A 10,177-nucleotide genomic window follows, 5' to 3' on the forward strand; every position below is an offset into this window, starting at 1 on the left:
TCATAAAATACATTTTAACAAATAAAATAACTCGTTTCTTTTACCCAATATTTCAAATAGGTTCAAAATAGCAATTATAACAAAAATAGAAACGAATCCATTGTATTTAATTTCATTTTTTACAACAAACCATGGAATGCTAGAGATATATCTAAAAAAGAGTAATGCTAGAGATACAAATTTTTTTACAAATAATTTTACAAACTACTGATCTGGTGAATGATTATTAAAAAATGAAAATTTGATGTTAATGGTGTGCCTAGATTAAAACCAATAAAAAGTTGGTCACATCAATAGTTTATAAAAATATTGTAAAATAGTTTGTGACTGTAACATTACTTATCTAAAAAAATGATAACAAAAGAAAAAACCAAAATTAAAGAGTAATAGAGTTCTAGGAAAAACCTTCTCAAAAAAAAAAAAAAAAAACTAATAAAACAAAACAAAACAGATCTTCGTGTTTTTTCCAATAGCAAAACCAAGTACAAACCCAATTGTTGTGAATTTCAACTTCTAAAAGAATTGTTCCTCAAAATTAAAAAATTCTTAAGATATTTTCTATTTGCAGAAGAGGAAGGGAGGGGGTAACATTATTTCTCTAACAGTTTTTTTTTTTTTTAAATTCCCTATAATAGTATTAGTGTAAAGGAGTTTTGGGGAGGGGAGGTACATTCATTTAAAACTTTGCTTAGATAGAAGGTTAAATAGTTATACATTCATTTAGATAAAGGAGTTTTGGTAAGGAAATAAAATTATTTATTGTGTAATATAAATAAATAATAAAAATTAAATAATTATTAAAATCTTTTCTTAGATAGAAGGTTAAATAGTTATACATTCATTTAAAACTTTGCTTTAGTTGAAACTAAGAGTGAAATATGATGGTAATTAAGAGATGATGAGGTGGTAAGCTAAATGAAAGAGTTCTCTTATTCATTGTAAATAGAAATAAATAACAAAAATAAAATAAATCATTAAAAATCTTTACTTAGCTAGAAAGTTAAATTGATATACATTTATTCAAAGTTTTGCTTACATGAAAAATTATATCTTCACTTTTCTTATTTAGCTGGATAAGGGATATAATTGTTTTTTACTAAAATTGTCTTGAAAACAATTTTATGTCATACTAAGCTAAAAAAATGAAAGTCAAAAAATAATTTTTCAACTCATTTAAGGTTGTTGTCAAACATAGGAAAATAAGTTTTTTTTTTTTTTTTTTTGTTATTCTTTTTGCCAAATTAATAAATATTATGGAATTCTATCCTATCAAAATTTATAGGTCTTTCTAATTAAATAGGTAGTAAAGTTTTGTATGAATAGCTAGCTTTAAAGTAAAAGATCACGCCAATTAATTCATTTGATTCGAAAATCACTATAAATTACACATGACCTAGTTGCATTCCATTCAGGAAAAAAGCAGAGAAACTAAGTAGCAGTAGTATTGATTTTAGCAATGGCAGCTTTCATCAAACTTCTTTGTGTATTTTTCTTCCTGAGTCTTGTTAGCGAAGGTACGTAAAAGATTCATGCAGTGCATGCAATATATCCCTGAAATACATGGCTTTCTTACTACCATGCATATATATTCATTTGGAAGAATTTGTCGCTGCTCTTGATTTTACACACTAGCTAGCTAGAGTCACTCCTTCATATATGTCTGTCTTCATTAAATATTTTGATAGTTTTTTTTTTTTTACCAAATTAAAATAAATTTGAAATTTGTCAATACATTTGTTAGTGTTTGTGTTGATGCTTCCTACGGAGTAATAGATTAGATTAATTTCGGTGTTACTAATTATTTTGTATTTCTGAAATTACAGGAAATTGTCAATGCTCCTTAGACAACGTATCAGTTGTTTAATCAAAAAGCAAATTAGTTGTACAACAAAAACCAGTGTGGAATGTGACAATCAATCTTGACTGCCCATGTACTCTCACAGATTTGGTATTAAGCAGCAATGGGTTTCAAACTGTATTACCTCTTGACCCTACCGTCATAGTTCAAAACGGAAACCAATTACAAGTCGCTGCTAATGGTGGTACGATTGCACCACACTCTAACACTGCCTTCGCCTACGCTTGGGACACTTCATTTTCATTCAATCCAGTTTCTGGCCAACCAAATTGTTCTGGATAAAAGTGTTAAGGAGGTTTCGTTTCACTGAGTTTATGATGTTCTTGGTAGATTCATTTTACATGATTTCTGGTTATGGTCAAAACCAGAGCTTGATTTTTACATGTATGAGATTTTAATTATGTGATCTACATTAATAATTTGTAATAAACATATCTTGGATTACATTGACTTGCAGCTTTCTAACAATTTCACCATGGCCAAGTTCTTTCGTAGCATTTATCTCTCCTTTCATTTTTATGTTGCAGTAGTGTTTTTTTTTTTTTTCCCCCCATTTTTGGGATCTTAAGTAGTTAACTAGCAATGTATGGGATGGAAAAAGTGCATTGAGCCAGCAAGACTTAAGGTATTGGGTTTGAGTCACCCCAATCCCCACTAGTGAGCGCGTTAGTGCCAGTTTCCTTTGCACTTTCTCCTCTTACAAGTTTTTTTATTTGCCTATTTACTGTGAAAAAAAAATGTGTGGGACGGAAGATGTATAGTGTGATGTATGTATGAAATAGGTACACATTTCATTCGGATTAAATTTTTTTATAAAAAATAATACCGCATAAAAAACGGAATTGATAAAACTGTAAGTAAATGTAATTATGGGTATACTATATATGAATATAATTTAATTGCATACTTATATAATTTTATAAGATTTTATAAAAATTGAACTAAATAAACATTTAATAAATTTAGTAGTGTATCTTTTTTCCAAAATTTTAGTTGCGATTTTAAGGAATATACATCACGAATGAATAAAAATGTTTAATATATTCTTTCATTCACTTTCTTACCAAAAAGCCAAAGAATAAGAAAAAAAAAATTGTTCAACTTTAATGTGTTGTTGTGAATACATACGTCCCATGCACATTCTTCCAAACGGTACATAATTCATGTTGTATTTAATACAAAATACATTTTCCGTCCAATAAATTAAGTCGCTAATTTTATGCATTATTTCAAACAGGTTCAAAATAGACAATGATAACTTAAATAAGAGCATTGCATTTTCATATGTTTTCGTATAATAAACCGTGGAAAATAAGCCATTGCAAGAGAGAGACCTAAACAAAAGGTATAACAACAGAAAAAACAAGAACCAAAATGAAGTAACAGAATTCTGACAAATTGAAATAAAAACAAAACGAAATACCTAGGTCTTCTCTAGCCACAAAATCAAGTACATAAAATTAATACTAGCATGTAAGTCAAAATGTTTATTGATTTTCAATGGTCTATGGCTAATGCACATTGTCTTCCCTTTATAACATCACCTCTCAATTGTATTTTACGTAATCCAGTTTTCCAACACATAAAATTCGAAGGGCAAATTACTTTGTTCCTTTCAACGCCTCTACCTGAATAAGTGAATAAATACATGAATTATCCTAGAAGAAAAAGAAGAAGAAGAATGAATTAATCCAGGTGTCCATCTTCAAAGAGATTCAAGAATTATATCAATCTCTTTAAACTCGACAAACACATCTACCACCAATTTCTTGATCTCTAGTTCTCTAAAGTTCCTACGAAGACAACACTTTGGTGAAATGTAAGAAGATCACTCTCTTGATATCTCATCTTTCATGAATATCTCCACTTGGGTAGTACAAGAAAAGTTTACCAAATTCCTTCCACCTTTCAGGGTGGAAGTAATTTTTATTCAGCGATATGGTTTAAAAAAGATAGACTCTTATCAGTTCTTACCATCCGAAGGGTCACCAAACAGCCTATTGCCTATAGCTCGACCCAGTAGTTCGACGGCCCACCAGGCTAATTGTAGTCCAACTTGTTGTTATTAAGGCCCATGGGTAGCCCAATGGGTTAGTCTAAGTGCTAGGTTTTATGCTCATGTGGGCCCGATAGGCTAACCCATTAGCCCAGCATGTTGGCCCAACCTGCTACAAAGCTCAATAACTCAGCATTCATAACAAAAATAAATAGGGGAAGTATGAGGAATTGGGGATTAATCTTGAGACATTATAAAATATTATTTTTAAAAGCAATTCCCTAATCACTAAGATACTTAAAGTGATCATGATAAACTTAATTTAGTAAATATATATTTTTCTAGTAGTCTAGCAACTTTGCATGAACCATTTGGACATTTATATTATTAAAAGATTTTAAAAAATCCATTTAAAACCTTAATAAAAAAAAATTAAATAGGTTTCCATCAACAAAACAAAAAATTAAATAGATTTTACCATAAAAAATTTTAAGTAAGTTTTAAATTCTTTGATTCTTCCCAATGTTGGATACAATGCAATGACAGGTAGATATGAAGATCTCAGTGCTGTAGTTGCAGGTCCTTGTCATGTTTCAAGGTGTGCACGTGAAAATGCTGTGTCAATTGCGGGTGTAGTTCTAGCCACTCAGGCTGTGTTGGTGGAAAAGATAAAGAAGCCTAAGCCAGCCATCCATCATGCTATAGGCATAACTTCTTAAAGAAAAGATAGGAAAAGATTACTTGGAAAGCTAGTTGAAAGCTGGGAAAGGCCTGTGTGTGTCACATTGTTTTGAAACAAAAAATTTGAATTACAGTTCCATTTTGTCCACTAAAGTTCTATTCAGTCCAATTTAGTCCATTCTGTCTTGTTTAGTCCACTTTAGTCCATTTAATCCACATTTGCCCTATTCGGTCCATAGGTCCTATTTTGTCCACTTCAGTTCTATTCAGTCCATTCTATCCACTTTGGTCCTATTTGGTCTATTTTGTCCACTTTGATCTTATTCAGTCCATTCTGTCTACTTTTGTTCTAATTAGTCCTATTCGATCCACATTGCTACTATTCGGTCTATTCTAACTACTTCAGTCCTATTTAGGCCATTCAGTTCACTTTGGTCTTATTCGGTCCAATTTTTCCACTTTAGATATATTCAGTCCATTCTGTTCATTTTGGTCCTATGTCATCCACTTCGGTCCTATTTGGTCTAATTTGGTCCCGTTCGGTCAATTATATCCACTTCGGTCCATTCATTCTTATCTAGTCCATATGGTTGTGATATTGATGTTAAATATTGATAATGTTCCACAACCACGAACTTGCGCTTCTTCTTGTTGGTGCAAACACAATGATAATGGAAATAACACGAAGAAAAACTGAATAATACTTCTAAATTTTTATTAGTTTAAAGAAAAAGATTACACAACACTATTTGGACTGAGACGCGGCACTCGCTCTCTTTAAGGAGATTCAAGCCCTTGGTTGGCTAAACTTTGTAACCAGTGCAGACCGTCTCTGACTTGTCTCCCCCACGATACAACAGCCGAACAAGTGTCATATGGCTAGAACAACCTCTGCACAAAGTGTTCAAACCCAAAGCTCCACCAGAAAGAACACCCTTCCTTGTCAAGAATCTCTCTATTATCCCCCACTCATTTTAATATTAAATTTTAGTTAAAGAGAGATTGCCAAGCAAAGATGGGTCACTATGCATCACGAAGGTGTGCTCTGCATTGAACCTTTACCTAGTAAAACAGCAATCTCAACTCCAGAGTCGTAGTGGTCTCCGACTTGAACTAGGACTGCTTTAGGGAAAATAAGCGTCACTGCTTACACATAACAACCCAGGTGTTGACATGAGCTTTTATAGCTAGCACTTTACGGCCATGTGCTGATCTCGGTTTCATGAGTGTATTTGAGATTAAGACCAAATCTCATAGGGAGCGGCCCCACCCCCACACTCACATAGGTGAAATTTTGTCAAGGGTGCTCCTGTAATTCTGACACCCTACTCATACGAGTTACAAATTTCATTAAGAGTTTTTTACTCAACCTCTCCACATTATAGGATAAATGTACTTACATCATAGAGATGAACAATTAAAAAATTATTTACAAAATAAATAATTAAAAAAATAAATTGTGCATTTCTTACGACCATCGTATGATTCATTTTTTCCATTGAACCTAATTCTCAGGATCTCTGGTCTTTGGGTTGGGTTTCCTCATACATGGCTCATGATTCTATGGACTTTAGTCTCATCCCCCTCGATGTATTCCAGACTCTATCTTTTGCCAAGGCCTTGGTAAATGGATCTGCAAGATTATCATTAGATTTAATATAATCCACAATTATGATGCCACTACTCAAATAAGATCGCACGGTATTGTGCTTTCTTCTTATAGGTCTGGATTTACCATTGTAATAACGGTTTCTAACTCTACCAATTGCAGCAGTGCTATCACAGTGAATTAATATAAGTGGAATTGGCTTTTCTCAAAGTGGAATTTCATATAACAAATCTCTAAGCCAATTTGCCTCTTCACTAACTAAAGCTAATGCTATAAATTCAGCTTCCATTGTTGAATTAGCAATTATTGTTTGCTTTTTAGATTTCCAACAAATGGCACCACTACCTAAGGTAAAAATATAACCAGTGGTAGAGAGAGAATCACCTGACAAAGTATTCCAATCGGCATCACTAAAACCTGCAATTACAGCAGGTTATTTTTTATAAAACAAGCCATAACATTTGGTACCAATTAAATATCTCATGACTCGCTCAATAGCTAGTCAATGATCTTTACTAGGCTTGCTAGTAAACCTGCTTAGCACTCCTACTACATATGCAATGTCAGGTCTAGTACAATCAGTAGCATAACGCAAACTACTAATGATGCTAGCATAATCCTTTTGATTAAAAATCTCATCATCATTATTCACAGGAAATAAATGAACACTAGAATCAAAAGGAGTAGCTACACTTTTGTGATCATGAAAATTATATTTTCTCAATATTTTATCAACATAATGTGATTGATCAAGATATATTCCATCACATGTTTTTGTAATTTTCATGCCCAAAATAAAATTAGCCTCACCAAGATCTTTCATATCAAAATGGCTTTTAAGTATATTTTTTGTCTCATTTATAATATGCATATTTGAGCCAAAAATCAACATATCATCCATATAGAGGCTAATAATAACATGTAAATTATTCCATGATTTAAAATAAATACATTTATCATATTCATTTGATTTATAACCATTCTCAATCATGCAGGAATCAAACTTTTCATGTCACTGTTTAGGTGTTTGTTTTAAGCCATATAGGGATTTAGTTAGCTTACATACCTTGCTTTCTTATCCAGACTCTACAAAGCCTTCGGGTTGATCCATATAAATCTCTTCCTCTAGGTCCCCATTTAGAAAAGCAGTTTTTACATCCATTTGATGAATTTTCAAATCAAAGATTGCAGCAATAGCAATTAACAATCTAATAGATGTAATTCTCGTTACTAGAGAAAAAAATAGCAAAGAAATCAAGATCAGCTTTTTGTTTAAAGCCTTTTGCAACAAGTCTTGCTTTAAACTTATCTATTGATCCATCCGGTTTCAACTTTTTTCTAAGGACCCATTTACAACCTATGGTCTTACAACCCGATGGAAGATCTATTAATTTCCAAGTTTTATTAGAAATTAGAGATTCCATCTCATCATTTATAACCTCTTTCCAAAATATAGCATCACGTGATGTTAAGACCTCTTTTAAATTTTGGGGATTTTCCTCAATGTTAAAAACATAATAATCAAGACCAAAATCCTTTTCAACTCTAGCTCTTTTACTCCTTCTAGGTTCCATTTCAAAATTTTCTTGATTTTGTAAATGTGAAGTAGAAGAACTAGGTTGTGACAAAATATTTTCTTTACCCCCACTATTTTTCAATTTAAAAGGAAATTTTTCTTCATGAAAAATTGCATCACCGGATTCAAAAATTATTTTGTTTTCAAGATCAAAAAATCTATAGGCTACACTATTAAATGCATAACCAAGAAAAGCACAGGTAGTAACTCTTATACCTAATTTAGGTATTTTAGGGTCAGTAAGCCTTACATAAGCAAGACAACCTCATACTCTCAAATATCCCAAATTTGGCTTATGTCCTTTCCACATCTCAAAAGGTGTGGTGTGTGACTTTTTATGTGGCACCCTATTCAAAACATGACATGCAGTTGAAATAGCTTCACCCCAAAAATGTAAAGGTGCACCAGATTCAATTAACATGGCATTTGTTAACTCAATTAAAGTTCTATTTTTTCTTTCAGCCACACCATTAGAAGCAGGTGAATATGGTGCAGTAGTTTCATGGATAATTCACAAAGACTAAACAAATGAGTTGAATGCACTTGATTCATACTCACGGCCTCTATCACTTCTTATTTTTTTTATTTTTCTACCGAATTGATTTTCAACTTCTTTTAAAAAATCTTGAAATTTTTCAAAAGCATCACTTTTATTTTTCAATAAATAAATAGTTGTATATTTTGAGAAATTATCAATAAAAGTGATAATATATCTATTTCCTCCATGAGTTAAAATTCCATCAAATTCACATAAATCGGAGTGAATTAACTCAAGCAATTCGGTATTTCTTACAACACTTTTATGAGACATTTTTGTAATCTTAGCTTGACTACAAGTTTCACATTTTTCAAAATCTTTTGACAGTCTTGGAATTAATCCTAAACTACTCATGATTCCCACATATCTACTATTTATATGACACAAACGAGCATACCAAAAATTAACAGAAGAAAGCATATAAACTGAACTGGTAGATGCTTTATTATTCTCAACATTCAATTTAAACATTTCATCACAAGCATAACCCTTGCCCACAAATAATCCATTTTTAGTGATTACATAATTATCAGATTCCATAGTTTGCTTGAAGCCAGCCTTGTTAAGCAAAAAACTTGACATCAAATTCTTCCTTATGGACGGAGTGTAAAGTACATCTTTCAATGTTAGCATACGTCCAGAAGTAAATTTCAACTCAACCTCACCACTCCCAAGAACCTTGGTTTTGCTAGAGTCACCAAGCATAACAGTTTTTTCTTCTTCAAAAGGAGTGTACAACTTAAACCTATTTTGGTCATAGCAGACATGACTATTAGCACCAGAATCTGCCCACCACCCTTCAACATATTGCACCATATTGATGTTTGTAATCATAGCCACTAAAGGCTCTTCGGTTACGTTAGCCTACGGGACAAATTCACGTTTCCGAAATTTGCAAAATCGAGCAATATGCCCACTCTTACCTCAGACAAAACAGGATCTATTAAATTGATCTTGTGAAGGGGTCCTTGGTTCTTATTGTAATTTTTATTCGGGTTTCCCCTTCCTTGAGGTGATCTATTATTGTTTTTCAAGGCTTTCTTTTTTTGCTTCAATTGACCATTTCTAGGAAAATGATTTTTTGGCATATTATTATTGGATGAAATAAGGTTTACCTTTGTGGTGGAATTACCATTGCTTTCTTGTGTTATGAGTGAACTCCCTCCAAGATTGTGGTAGTTTGTCAATTATGCCAGCTACCACCAAATTGTCTTCGATCTTTATGCCTTCGAATCTCAACTCTGCTACAATCATTTGAAAGTCTTGTACTTGATCCATCACCGATTTTCCATCCACCATTTGGTAACGGAAAAATCTACTAGCAGCATACTTCTTTGCACCTGCCTCCTCGGTATCATAATAACACGAATAAAAACACCTCCACCCTTCACCTCCCCCTTGCGCACATATCTGGCACAATATTTGAGACAATTCATGTTAGCCCATTAATCACTATAATTAAAAAGAACAAAATAGTCTCTCTCCTTTTCAATGTGGGATTAAACATTTTCACTAACTCTTCATCTTCCACATTCACTCCTACATCTTTACATTAATGTTATAAAATTTATTCATTTTAATTATTTAATATTAAAATGCTCCAACACTTCTTATTATCTTTTCAGTGGAAAATTCTTACATTCCACTGTGCCCCTTCTAATCTTCCCGTGCCTATATCCAAAACATAAGCTTTCCGTTTCTATTGAATACCGATAATATATCCGCAAAACTGCGGGAACTCATGAAGCTATATATGAACTATCCTGTGAGAACAATCATACATACGGTGCTATATATACTTATTTAAATAAATTACTAAGTAGAGTAAAAATCCCATAAAAGCAAACATTTAAATTTGCAGACACATAAAAAATGAAAGAGTTTTATAGAAAGGCTGGGCTCTGATAGTGATCATAACC

The sequence above is a fragment of the Castanea sativa genome, chromosome 9 (assembly GCF_040712315.1).
Source record: "Castanea sativa cultivar Marrone di Chiusa Pesio chromosome 9, ASM4071231v1".
NCBI lineage: Eukaryota > Viridiplantae > Streptophyta > Magnoliopsida > Fagales > Fagaceae > Castanea > Castanea sativa.